The 14,183-nt window shown below is 40.9% G+C and overlaps 1 protein-coding gene across 1 annotated transcript in view; it reads right to left on the minus strand.

The window, feature by feature from the left end:
- Positions 1-14,183, minus strand: part of LOC147105426 (immunoglobulin superfamily member 10-like) — a 349,216-nt gene that overhangs the window by 139,280 nt on the left and 195,753 nt on the right. The window lies entirely within an intron of this gene.

Here is a 14,183-nt window from a genome sequence, read left to right on the forward strand (position 1 = left end):
ATTGCCATTCTTTACTACAGTGAGGAGATCAATCTCCATTCTTTACTACAGTGAGGTGATCAATCTCCATCTTTTACGACAGTGAGGTGATCAATCGCCAACCTTTGCTAGAGTGAGGAGATCAATCTCCATTATTTACTACATGAAGTGATCAATCTCCATCCTTTACTACAGTGAGGATATCAATCTCCATCCTTTACTACAGTGAGAAGATCAATCTCCATCCTTTACTACAGTGAGGTGATCAATCTGCATCCTTTACTACAGTGAGGAGATCAATCTCCATCCATTACTAATGAGGTGATTAATCTCCATCCTTTACTAGTGAGGTGATCAATCTCCATCCTTTACAACACTGAGGTGATCAATCTCCATCCTTTACTCGTGAGGTTATCAATCTCCAACCTTTACTAGAGTGAGGAGATCAACCTCCCTCCTTTACGACAGTGAGGTGATCAATCTCCATCCTTTATGACAGAGAGGAGATTTATCTCCATCCTTTACTGCAGTGAGGTGATCAAACTCCATCCTTTACTACAGTGAGGTTATCAATTTCCATCCTTTACTACAGTGAGGTGATCAATCTCCAACCTTTACTAGAGTGAGGAGATCAATCTCCATCATTTACTACAGTGAGGTGATCAATCTCCAACCTTTACTAGAGTGAGGAGATCAATCTCAATCATTTACCACAGTGAGGTGATAAATCTCCATCCTTTACTAGTGAGGTGATAAATCTCCATCCTTTACTACAGTGATGAGATCAAACTCCCTCCTTTATTGAGTGAGATGATCAATCTCCATCCTTTATTACAGTGATGTGCTGAATCTCCATCCTTTATTACAGTGAGGTGGTCAATCTACATCCTTTACTAGTGAAGTGATAAATCTCCATCCTTTACTGCAGTGAGGAGATCAATCTCCATCCTTTACTACAGTGAGGTGATCAATCTCCATCATTACTAGTGAGGAGATCAATCTCTATCCTATAATACAGTGAGGAGATCAATCTCCATCATTTACTACAGAGAGGAAATCATTCTCCATCCTTTATACAGTGAGGTGATCAATCTCTATCCATTACTACAGTGAGATCAATTTCCATCCTTTACTACAGTGATGTGATCAATCTCCATCCTTTACTACACTAAGGAGATCAATTTGCATCCTTTACTACAGTGAGGTGATCAATCTTCATCCTTTACTACAGTGAGGTGATCAATCTTCATCGTTTACTACAGTGAGGAGATCAAACTCCTTCCTTTACTACAGTGAGGAGATCAATCTCCATCCTTTAATACAGTGAGGAGATCAATCTCCATCCCATACTACAGTGAGGTGATCAATCTCCATCCTTTACTGCAGTGAGGTGATCAATCTCCATCCTTTACTACAGTGAGGAGATCAATCTTCATCCTTTACTGCAGTGAGGTGATCAATCTCCATCCTTTACTACAGTGAGTTTATCAATATCCATCCTTTACGACAGTAAAGTGATCAATCTCCATCCTTTACTAGCGTGAGGAGATCAAACTCCATCCTTTTCTACAGTGAGGTGATCAATCTCCATACTTTACTACAGTGAGGAGATCAAATTCCATCCTTTACTACAGTGAGGTGATCAATTGCCATCCTTCACTACAGTGAGGAGATCAATCTCCATCCTGTACTCGAGTGAGGTGATCAATTGCCATCCTTTACTACAGTGAGGAGATCAATCTCCATCCTTTACTACAGTGAGGTGATCAATCTCCATCGTTTACTACAGTGAGGTGATCAATCTCCAACCTTTTCTCGAGTGAGGAGATTAGTCTCCATTATTTACTACATGAGGTGATCAATCTCTATCCTTTACTACAGTGAGGACATCAATCTCCATCCTTTACTAGAGTGAGGTGATCAATTGCCATCCTTTACTACAGTGAGGAGATCAATCTCCATCCTTTACTACAGTGAGGTGCTCAATCTCCATCTTTTACGACAGTGAGGTGATCAATCGCCAACCTTTACTAGAGTGAGGAGATCAATCTCCATTATTTGCTACTTGAGGTGATCAATCTCCATCCTTTACTACAGTGAGGTGATCAATCTCCATCTTTTACGACAGTGAGTTGATCAATCTCCATCTTTTACTACAGTGAGGAGATCAATCTCCATCCTTTACTACAGTGAGGTGATCAATTGCCATCCTTCTCTACAGTGAGGAGATCAATCTCCATCCTTTACTAGAGTGAGGTGATCAATTGCCATCCTTTAATACAGTGAGGAGATCAATCTCCATCCTTTACTACAGTGAGGTGATCAATCTCCATCGTTTACTACAGTGAGGTGATCAATCTCCAAACTTTACTAGAGTAAGGAGATATAGTCTCCATTATTTACTACATGAGGTGATCATTCTCCATCCTTTACGACAGTGAGGATATCAATCTCCATCCTTTACTAGAGTGAGGTGATCAATTGCCATCCTTTACTACAGTGAGGAGATCTATCTCCATCCTTTACTACAGTGAGGTGATCAATCTCCATCTTTTACGACAGTGAGGTGATCAATCTGCATCCTTTACTACAGTGAGGAGATCAATCTCCATCCTTTACTACAGTGAGGTGATCAATCTGCATCCTTTACTACAGTGAGAAGATCAATCTCCATCCTTTACTACAGTGAGGTGATCAATCTGCATCCTTTACTACAGTGAGGAGATCAATCTCCATCCATTACTAATGAGGTGATCAATCTCCATCCTTTACTAGTGAGGTGATCAATCTCCATCCTTTACAACACTGAGGTGATCAATCTCCATCCTTTACTAGTGAGGTTATCAATCTCCAACCTTTACGAGAGTGAGGAGATCAACCTCCCTCCTTTACGACAGTGAGGTGATCAATCTCCATCCTTTACGACAGTGAGGAGATTTATCTCCATCCTTTACTGCAGTGAGGTGATCAATCTCCATCCTTTACTACAGTGAGGTTATCAATTTCCATCCTTTACTACAGTGAGGTGATCAAGCTCCAACCTTTACTAGAGTGAGGAGATCAAACTCCATCGTTTACTACAGTGAGGTGATCAAACTCCTTCCTTTACTACAGTGAGGAGATCAATCTCCATCCTTTACTACAGTGAGGTGATCAATTGCCATCCTTCACTACAGTGAGGAGATCAATCTCCATCCTTTACTAGAGTGAGGTGATCAATTGCCATCCTTTAATACAGTGAGGAGATCAATCTCCATCCTTTACTACAGTGAGGTGATCAATCTCCATCGTTTACTACAGTGAGGTGATCAATCTCCATCCTTTACTACAGTGAGGATATCAATCTCCATCCTTTACTACAGTGAGGATATCAATCACCATCCTTTACTACAGTGAGAAGATCAATCTCCATCCTTTACTACAGTGAGGTGATCAATCTGCATCCTTTACTACAGTGAGGAGATCAATCTCCATCCATTACTAGTGAGGTGATCAATATCCATCCTTTACTAGTGAGGTGATCAATCTCCATCCTTTACAACAGTGAGGTGATCAATCTCCATCCTTTACGAGTGAGGTTATCAATCTCCAACCTTTACTAGAGTGAGGAGATCAATCTCCCTCCTTTACTACAATGAGGTGATCAGTCTCCATCCTTTACTATGGTGAAGTGATAAATCTCCATCCTTTACTACAGTGAAGTGATCAATCTCTATCCTTTACTAGAGTGAGGTGATCAATTGCCATCCTTTACTAACGTGAGGAGATCAATCTCCATTCTTTACTACAGTGAGGTGATCAATCTACATCGTTTATGACAGTGAGGTGATCAATCTCCAACCTTTACTAGAGTGAGGTGATCAATCTCCATTATTTACTACATGAGGTGATCAACCTCCATCCTTTACTACAGTGAGGATATCAATCTCCATCCTTTACCAGAGTGAGATGATCAATCTCCATCCTATACTACAGTGAGGTGATCAATCTCCATCCTCTACTACAGTGAGGAGATCAATCTCCATCCTTTACTAGTGAGGTGATCAATCTCCATCCTTTACTACAGTGAGGTGATCAATTGCCATCCTTTACTAGAGTGAGGTGATCAATTGCCATCCTTTTCTACAGTGAGGTGATCAATCTCCATCCTTTACTAGTGAGGTGATCAATCTCCATCCTTTACTACAGTGAGGTGATCAATCTCCATCCTTTACTATGAGGTGATCAATCTCCAACCATGACTAGAGAGAGGAGATCAATCTCCATCCTTTACTGCATGAGGTGATCTATCTCCATCCTTTCCTACAGTGAGGTGATCAATCTCCATCCTTTACTACAGTGAGGTGATCAGTCTCCATCCTTTACTATGGTGAAGTGATCAATCTCCATCCTTTACTACAGTGAGGTGATCAATTTCAATCCTTTAATACAGTGAGGTGAACAATCTCCATCTTTTACGACAGTGAGGAGATCAATCTCCATCCATTACTGCAGTGAGGTGATCAATCTCCATCCTTTACTACAGTGAGGTTATCAATTTCCATCCTTTACTACAGTGAGGTGATCAATCTCCAACCTTTGCTAGAGTGAGGAGATCAATCCCCATCGTTTACTACAGTGAGGTGATCAATCTCCATCCTTTACTAGAGTGAGGAGATCAATCTCAATCATTTACTACAGTGAGGTGATAAATCTCCATCATTTACTAGAGTGAGGAGATCAATATCCATCCTTTACTGCATGAGGTGATCAATCTCCATCCGTTACTAGAGTGAGGAAATCAGTCTCCATCGTTTACTACAGTGAGGTGATCAATCTCCAACCTTTTCTACAGTGAGGAGAACAATTTCCATCCTTTACAACAGTGAGGTGATCAATCGCCATCCTTTACTACAGTGAGGTGATCAATCTCCATTGTTTACTACAGTGAGGTGATCAATCTCCATCCTTTACTGGTGAGGTGATCAATCTCCATCTTTTACTACAGTGAGGAGATCAATCTCCATCCTTTACTACAGTGAGGTGATCAATTGCCATCCTTCACTACAGTGAGGAGATCAATCTCCATCCTTTACTAAAGTGAGGTGATCAATTGCCATCCTTTAATACAGTGAGGAGATCAATCTCCATCCTTTACTACAGTGAGGTGATCAATCTCCATCGTTTACTACAGTGAGGTGATCAATCTGCAAACTTTACTAGAGTGAGGAGATATAGTCTCCATTATTTACTACATGAGGTGATCATTCTCCATCCTTTACTACAGTGAGGATATCAATCTCGATCCTTTACTAGAGTGAGGTGATCAATTGCCATCCTTGACTACAGTGAGGAGATCAATCTCCATCCTTTACTACAGTGAGGTGATCAATCTCCATCTTTTACGACAGTGAGGTGATCAATCGCCAACCTTTGCTAGAGTGAGGAGATCAATCTCCGTTATTTACTACATGAGGTGATCAATCTCCATCCTTTACTACAGTGAGGATATCAATCTCCATCCTTTACTACAGTGAGAAGATCAATCTCCATCCTTTACTACAGTGAGGTGATCAATCTGCATCATTTACTACAGTGAGGAGATCAATCTCCATCCATTACTAATGAGGTGATCAATCTCCATCCTTTACTACTGAGGTGATCAATCTCCATCCTTTACAACACTGAGGTGATCAATCTCCATCCTTTACTCGTGAGGTTATCAATCTCCAACCTTTACTAGAGTGAGGAAATCAACCTCCCTCCTTTACAACAGTGAGGTGATCAATCTCCATCCTTTACGACAGTGAGGAGATTTATCTCCATCCTTTACTGCAGTGAGGTGATCAATCTCCATCCTTTACTACAGTGAGGTTATCAGTTTCCATCCTTTACTACAGTGAGGTGATCAATCTCCAACCTTTACTAGAGTGAGGAGATCAATCTCCATCGTTTACTACAGTGAGGTGATCAATCTCCAACCTTTACTAGAGTGAGGAGATCAATCTCAATCATTTACTACAGTGAGGTGATAAATCTCCATTCTTTACCAGTGAGGTGATCAATCCCCATCCTTTACTACAGTGAGGAGATCAAACTCCCTCCTTTATTGAGTGAGGTGATCAATCTCTATCCTTTACTACAGTGCTGTGATGAATCTCCATCCTTTATTACAGTGAGGTGGTCAATCTACATCCTTTACTAGTGAAGTGATCAATCTCCATCCTTTACTGCAGTGAGGAGATCAATCTCCATCCTTTACTACAGTGAGGTGATCAATCTCCATCCTTTACTATGAGGTGATCAATCTCCAACCATGACTAGAGAGAGGAGATCAATCTCCATCCTTTACTGCATGAGGTGATCTATCTCCATCCTTTCCTACAGTGAGGTGATCAATCTCCATCCTTTACTACAGTGAGGTGATCAGTCTCCATCCTTTACTATGGTGAAGTGATCAATCTCCATCCTTTACTACAGTGAGGTGATCAATTTCAATCCTTTAATACAGTGAGGTGAACAATCTCCATCTTTTACGACAGTGAGGAGATCAATCTCCATCCATTACTGCAGTGAGGTGATCAATCTCCATCCTTTACTACAGTGAGGTTATCAATTTCCATCCTTTACTACAGTGAGGTGATCAATCTCCAACCTTTACTAGAGTGAGGAGATCAATCCCCATCGTTTACTACAGTGAGGTGATCAATCTCCATCCTTTACTAGAGTGAGGAGATCAATCTCAATCATTTACTACAGTGAGGTGATAAATCTCCATCATTTACTAGAGTGAGGAGATCAATATCCATCCTTTACTGCATGAGGTGATCAATCTCCATCCGTTACTAGAGTGAGGAAATCAGTCTCCATCGTTTACTACAGTGAGGTGATCAATCTCCAACCTTTTCTACAGTGAGGAGAACAATTTCCATCCTTTACAACAGTGAGGTGATCAATCGCCATCCTTTACTACAGTGAGGTGATCAATCTCCATTGTTTACTACAGTGAGGTGATCAATCTCCATCCTTTACTGGTGAGGTGATCAATCTCCATCTTTTACTACAGTGAGGAGATCAATCTCCATCCTTTACTACAGTGAGGTGATCAATTGCCATCCTTCACTACAGTGAGGAGATCAATCTCCATCCTTTACTAGAGTGAGGTGATCAATTGCCATCCTTTAATACAGTGAGGAGATCAATCTCCATCCTTTACTACAGTGAGGTGATCAATCTCCATCGTTTACTACAGTGAGGTGATCAATCTGCAAACTTTACTAGAGTGAGGAGATATAGTCTCCATTATTTACTACATGAGGTGATCATTCTCCATCCTTTACTACAGTGAGGATATCAATCTCCATCCTTTACTAGAGTGAGGTGATCAATTGCCATCCTTGACTACAGTGAGGAGATCAATCTCCATCCTTTACTACAGTGAGGTGATCAATCTCCATCTTTTACGACAGTGAGGTGATCAATCGCCAACCTTTGCTAAAGTGAGGAGATCAATCTCCATTATTTACTACATGAGGTGATCAATCTCCATCCTTTACTACAGTGAGGATATCAATCTCCATCCTTTACTACAGTGAGAAGATCAATCTCCATCCTTTACTACAGTGAGGTGATCAATCTGCATCCTTTACTACAGTGAGGAGATCAATCTCCATCCATTACTAATGAGGTGATCAATCTCCATCCTTTACTACTGAGGTGATCAATCTCCATCCTTTACAACACTGAGGTGATCAATCTCCATCCTTTACTCGTGAGGTTATCAATCTCCAACCTTTACTAGAGTGAGGAAATCAACCTCCCTCCTTTACAACAGTGAGGTGATCAATCTCCATCCTTTACGACAGTGAGGAGATTTATCTCCATCCTTTACTGCAGTGAGGTGATCAATCTCCATCCTTTACTACAGTGAGGTTATCAGTTTCCATCCTTTACTACAGTGAGGTGATCAATCTCCAACCTTTACTAGAGTGAGGAGATCAATCTCCATCGTTTACTACAGTGAGGTGATCAATCTCCAACCTTTACTAGAGTGAGGAGATCAATCTCAATCATTTACGACAGTGAGGTGATAAATCTCCATTCTTTACCAGTGAGGTGATCAATCCCCATCCTTTACTACAGTGAGGAGATCAAACTCCCTCCTTTATTGAGTGAGGTGATCAATCTCCATCCTTTACTACAGTGCTGTGATGAATCTCCATCCTTTATTACAGTGAAGTGGTCAATCTACATCCTTTACGAGTGAAGTGATCAATCTCCATCCTTTACTGCAGTGAGGAGATCAATCTCCATCCTTTACTACAGTGAGGTGATCAATCTCCATCATTACTAGTGAGGAGATCAATCTCTATCCTATAATACAGTGAGGAGATCAATCTCCATCATTTACTACAGAGAGGAAATCATTCTCCATCCTTTACTGCAGTGAGGTGATCAATCTCTATCCATTACTACAGTGAGGAGATCAATTTACATCCTTTACTACAGTGACGTGATCAATCTCCATCCTTTACTACAGTGAGGAGATCAATTTGCATCCTTTACTACAGTGAGGTGATCAATCTTCATCCTTTACTACAGTGAGGTGATTAATCTCCATCGTTTACTACAGTGAGGAGATCAAACTCCTTCCTTTACTACAGTGAGGAGATCAATCTCCATCCTTTAATACAGTGAGGAGATCAATCTCCATCCCTTACTACAGTGAGGTGATCAATCTCCATCCTTTACTACAGTGAGGTGATCAATCTCCATCCTTTACTACAGTGAGGAGATCAATCTTCATCCTTTACTGCAGTGAGATGATCAATCTCCATCCTTTACTACAGTGAGTTTATCAATATCCATCCTTTACTACAGTAAAGTGATCAATCTCCATCCTTTACTAGCGTGAGGAGATCAAACTCCATCCTTTTCTACAGTGAGGTGATCAATCTCCATACTTTACTACAGTGAGATCAAATTCCATCCTTTACTACAGTGAGGTGATCAATTGCCATCCTTCACTACAGTGAGGAGATCAATCTCCATCCTTTTCTAGAGTGAGGTGATCAATTGCCATCCTTTACTACAGTGAGGAGATCAATCTCCATCCTTTACTACAGTGAGGTGATCAATCTCCAACCTTTTCTAGAGTGAGGAGATTAGTCTCCATTATTTACTACATGAGGTGCTCAATCTCCATCCTTTACTACAGTGAGGATATCAATCTCCATCCTTTACGAGAGTGAGGTGATCAATTGCCATCCTTTACTACAGTGAGGAGATCAATCTCCATCCTTTACTACAATGAGGTGATCAATCTCCATCTTTTACAACAGTGAGGTGATCAATCGCCAACCTTTACTAGAGTGAGGAGATCAATCTCCATTATTTGCTACTTGAGGTGATCAATCTCCATCCTTTACTACAGTGAGGATATCAATCTCCATCCTTTACTACAGTGAGATGATCAATCTCCATCCTTTACTACAGTGAGGTGATCAATCTCCATCCATTACTCGTGAGGTGATCAAGCTCCATCCTTTACTTGTGAGGTGATCAATCTCCATCCTTTAGAACAGTGAGGTGATCAATCTCCATCCTTTACTAGAGTGAGGAGATCAATCTCCCTCCTTTACTACAATGAGGTGATCAGTCTCCATCCTTTACTATGGTGAAGTGATCAATCTCCATCCTTTACTACAGTGAAGTGATCAATCTCTATCCTTTACTACAGTGAGGTGATCAATTGCCATCCTTTACTACCGTGAGGAGATCAATCTCCATTCGTTACAACAGTGAGGTGATCAATCTCCATCGTTTATGACAGTGAGGTGATCAATCTCCAACCTTTACTGGAGTGAGGTGATCAATCTCCATTATTTACTACATGAGGTGATCAATCTCCATCCTTTACTACAGTGAGGATATCAATCTCCATCCTTTACCAGAGTGAGATGATCAATCTCAATCCTTTACTACAGTGAGGTGATCAATCTCCATCCTTTACTCGAGTGAGGTGATCAATTGCCATCCTTTACTACAGTGAGGTGATCAATCTCCATCCTTTACTAGTGAGGTGATCAATCTCCATCCTTTACTACAGTGAGGTGATCAATCTCCATCCTTTACTATGAGGTGATCAATCTCCAACCATTACTAGAGTGAGGAGATCAATCTCCATCCTTTACTACATGAGATGATCAATCTCCATCCTTTCCTACAGTGAGCTGATCAATCTCCATCCTTTCCTACAGTGAGGTGATCAATCTCCATCCTTTACTACAGTGAGGATATCAATCTCCATCCTTTACCAGAGTGAGATGATCAATCTCCATTCTTTCCTACAGTGAGGTGATCAATCTCCATCCTTTCCTACAGTGAGGTGATCAATCTCCATCCTTTACTACAGTGAGGTGATCAGTCTCCATCCTTTACTATGGTGAAGTGATCAATCTCCATCCTTTACTACAGTGAGGTGATCAATCTCCATCCTTTACTACAGTGAGGTGGTCAATCTCCATCCTTTACGACAGTGAGGAGATCAATCTCCATCCTTTACTGCAGTGAGGTGATCAAACTCCATCCTTTACTACAGTGAGGTTATCAATTTCCATCCTTTACTACAGTGAGGTGATCAATCTCCAACCTTTACTAGAGTGAGGTGATCAATCTCCATCGTTTACTACAGTGAGGTGATCAATCTCCATCCTTTACTAGAGTGAGGAGATCAATCTCAATCATTTACTGCAGTGAGGTGATAAATCTCCATCCTTTACTAGAGTGAGGAGATCAATATCCATCCTTTACTACATGAGGTGATCAATCTCCATCCGTTACTAGAGTGAGGAGATCAGTCTCCATCGATTACTACAGTGAGGTGATCAATCTCCAACCTTTTCTACAGTGAGGAGAACAATTTCCATCCTTTACTACAGTGAGGTGATCAATCTCCATCCTTTACTACAGTGAGGTGATCAATCTCCATTGTTTACTACAGTGAGGTGATCAATCTCCATCCTTTACTGGTGAGGTGATCAATCTCCATCTTTTACTACAGTGAGGAGATCAATCTCCATCCTTTACTAGTGAGGTGATCAATTGCCATCCTTCACTACAGTGAGGAGATCAATCTCCATCCTTTAGTGAGTGAGGTGATCAATTGCCATCCTTTAATACAGTGAGGAGATCAATCTCCATCCTTTACTACAGTGAGGTGATCAATCTCCATCGTTTACTACAGTGAGGTGATCAATCTCCAACCTTTACTAGAGTGAGGAGATTCGTCTCCATTATTTATTACATGAGGTGATCAATCTCCATCCTTTACGACAGTGAGGATATCAATCTCCATCCTTTACTAGAGTGAGGTGATCAATTGCCATCCTATACTACAGTGAGGTGATCAATCTCCATCTTTTACGACAGTGAGGTGATCAATCGCCAACCTTTACTAGAGTGAGGAGATCAATCTCCATTATTTACTACATGAGCTGATCAATCTCCATCCTTTACTACAGTGAGGATATCAATCTCCATCCTTTACTACAGTGAGAAGATCAATCTCCATCCTTTACTGCAGTGAGGTGATCAATCTTCATCCTTTACTACAGTGAGGAGATCAATCTCCATCCATTACTAGTGAGGTGATCAATCTCCATCCTTTACAACAGTGAGGTGATCAATCTCCATCCTTTACTAGTGAGGTTATCAATCTCCAACCTTTACTAGAGTGAGGAGATCAATCTCCCTCCTTTACTACAATGAAGTGATCAGTCTTCATCCTTTACTATGGTGAAGTGATCAATCTCCATCCTTTACTAGAGTGAGGTGATCAATTGCCATCCTTTACTACCGTGAGGAGATCAATCCTCATTCTTTACTACAGTGAGGTGATCAATCTACATCGTTTATGACAGTGAAGTGATCAATCTCCAACCTTTACTCGAGTGAGGTGATCAATCTCCATTATTTACTACATGAGGTGATCAACCTCCATCCTTTACTACAGTGAAGATATCAATCTCCATCCTTTACCAGAGTGAGATGATCAATCTCCATCCTTTACTACAGTGAGGTGATCAATCTCCATCATTACTAGTGAGGAGATCAATCTCTATCCTATAATACAGTGAGGAGATCAATCTCCATCATTTACTACAGAGAGGAAATCATTCTCCATCCTTTACTACAGTGAGGTGATCAATCTCTATCCATTACTACAGTGAGGAGATCAATTTCCATCCTTTACTACAGTGACGTAATCAATCTCCATCCTTTACTACAGTGAGGAGATCAATTTGCATCCTTTACTACAGTGAGGTGATCATTCTCCATCGTTTACTACAGTGAGGAGATCAATCTCCATCCTTTAATACTGTGAGGAGATCAATCTCCATCCCTTACTACAGTGAGGTGATCAATCTCCATCCTTTACTACAGTGAGGTGATCAATCTCCATCCTTTACTACAGTGAGGAGATCAATCTTCATCCTTTACTGCAGTGAGATGATCAATCTCCATCCTTTACTACAGTGAGTTTATCAATATCCATCCTTTACTACAGTAAAGTGATCAATCTCCATCCTTTACTAGCGTGAGGAGATCAAACTCCATCCTTTTCTACAGTGAGGTGATCAATCTCCATACTTTACTCCAGTGAGGAGATCAAATTCCATCCTTTACTACAGTGAGGTGATCAATTGCCATCCTTCACTACAGTGAGGAGATCAATCTCCATCCTTTACTAGAGTGAGGTGATCAATTGCCATCCTTTACTACAGTGAGGAGATCAATCTCCATCCTTTACTACAGTGAGGTGATCAATCTCCATCGTTTACAACAGTGAGGTGATCAATCTCCAACCTTTTCTAGAGTGAGGAGATTAGTCTCCATTATTTACTACATGAGGTGCTCAATCTCCATCCTTTACTACAGTGAGGATATCAATCTCCATCCCTTACTAGAGTGAGGTGATCAATTGCCATCCTTTACTACAGTGAGGAGATCAATCTCCATCCTTTACTACAGTGAGGTGATCAATCTCCATCTTTTACGACAGTGAGGTGATCAATCGCCAACCTTTACTAGAGTGAGGAGATCAATCTCCATTATTTGCTACTTGAGGTGATCAATCTCCATCCTTTACGACAGTGAGGATATCAATCTCCATCCTTTACTACAGTGAGATGATCAATCTCCATCCTATACTACAGTGAGGTGATCAATCTCCATCCATTACTCATGAGGTGATGAAGCTCCATCCTTTACTAGTGAGGTGATCAATCTCCATCCTTTACAACAGTGAGGTGATCAATCTCCATCCTTTACTAGTGAGGTGATCAATCTCCAACCTTTACTAGAGTGAGGAGATCAATCTCCCTCCTTTACTACAATGAGGTGATCAGTCTCCATCCTTTAATATGGTGAAGTGATCAATCTCCATCCTTTACTACAGTGAAGTGATCAATCTCTATCCTTTACTACAGTGAGGTGATCAATTGCCATCCTTTACTATCGTGAGGAGATCAATCTCCATTCGTTACAACAGTGAGGTGATCAATCTCCATCGTTTATGACAGTGAGGTGATCAATCTCCAACCTTTACTGGAGTGAGGTGATCAATCTCCATTATTTACTACATGAGGTGATCAATCTCCATCCTTTACTACAGAGAGGATATCAATCTCCATCCTTTACCAGAGTGAGATGATCAATCTCAATCCTTTACTACAGTGAGGTGATCAATCTCCATCCTTTACTCGAGTGAGGTGATCAATTGCCATCCTTTACTAGTGAGGTGATCAATCTCCATCCTTTACTACAGTGAGGTGATCAATCTCCATCCTTTACTATGAGGTGATCAATCTCCAACCATTACTAGAGTGAGGAGATCAATCTCCATCCTTTACTACATGAGATGATCAATCTCCATTCTTTCCTACAGTGAGGTGATCAATCTCCATCCTTTCCTACAGTGAGGTGACCAATCTCCATCCTTTACTACAGTGAGGTGATCAGTCTCCATCCTTTACTATGGTGAAGTGATCAATCTCCATCCTTTACTACAGTGAGGTGATCAATCTCCATCCTTTACTACAGTGAGGTGGTCAATCTCCATCCTTTACGACAGTGAGGAGATCAATCTCCATCCTTTACTGCAGTGAGGTGATCAAACTCCATCCTTTACTACAGTGAGGTTATCAATTTCCATCCTTTACTAC

This window comes from Somniosus microcephalus, chromosome 18, assembly GCF_052327205.1.
Source record: "Somniosus microcephalus isolate GS21.2 chromosome 18, FLI_Smic_1.0, whole genome shotgun sequence".
Taxonomy (NCBI): domain Eukaryota; kingdom Metazoa; phylum Chordata; class Chondrichthyes; order Squaliformes; family Somniosidae; genus Somniosus; species Somniosus microcephalus.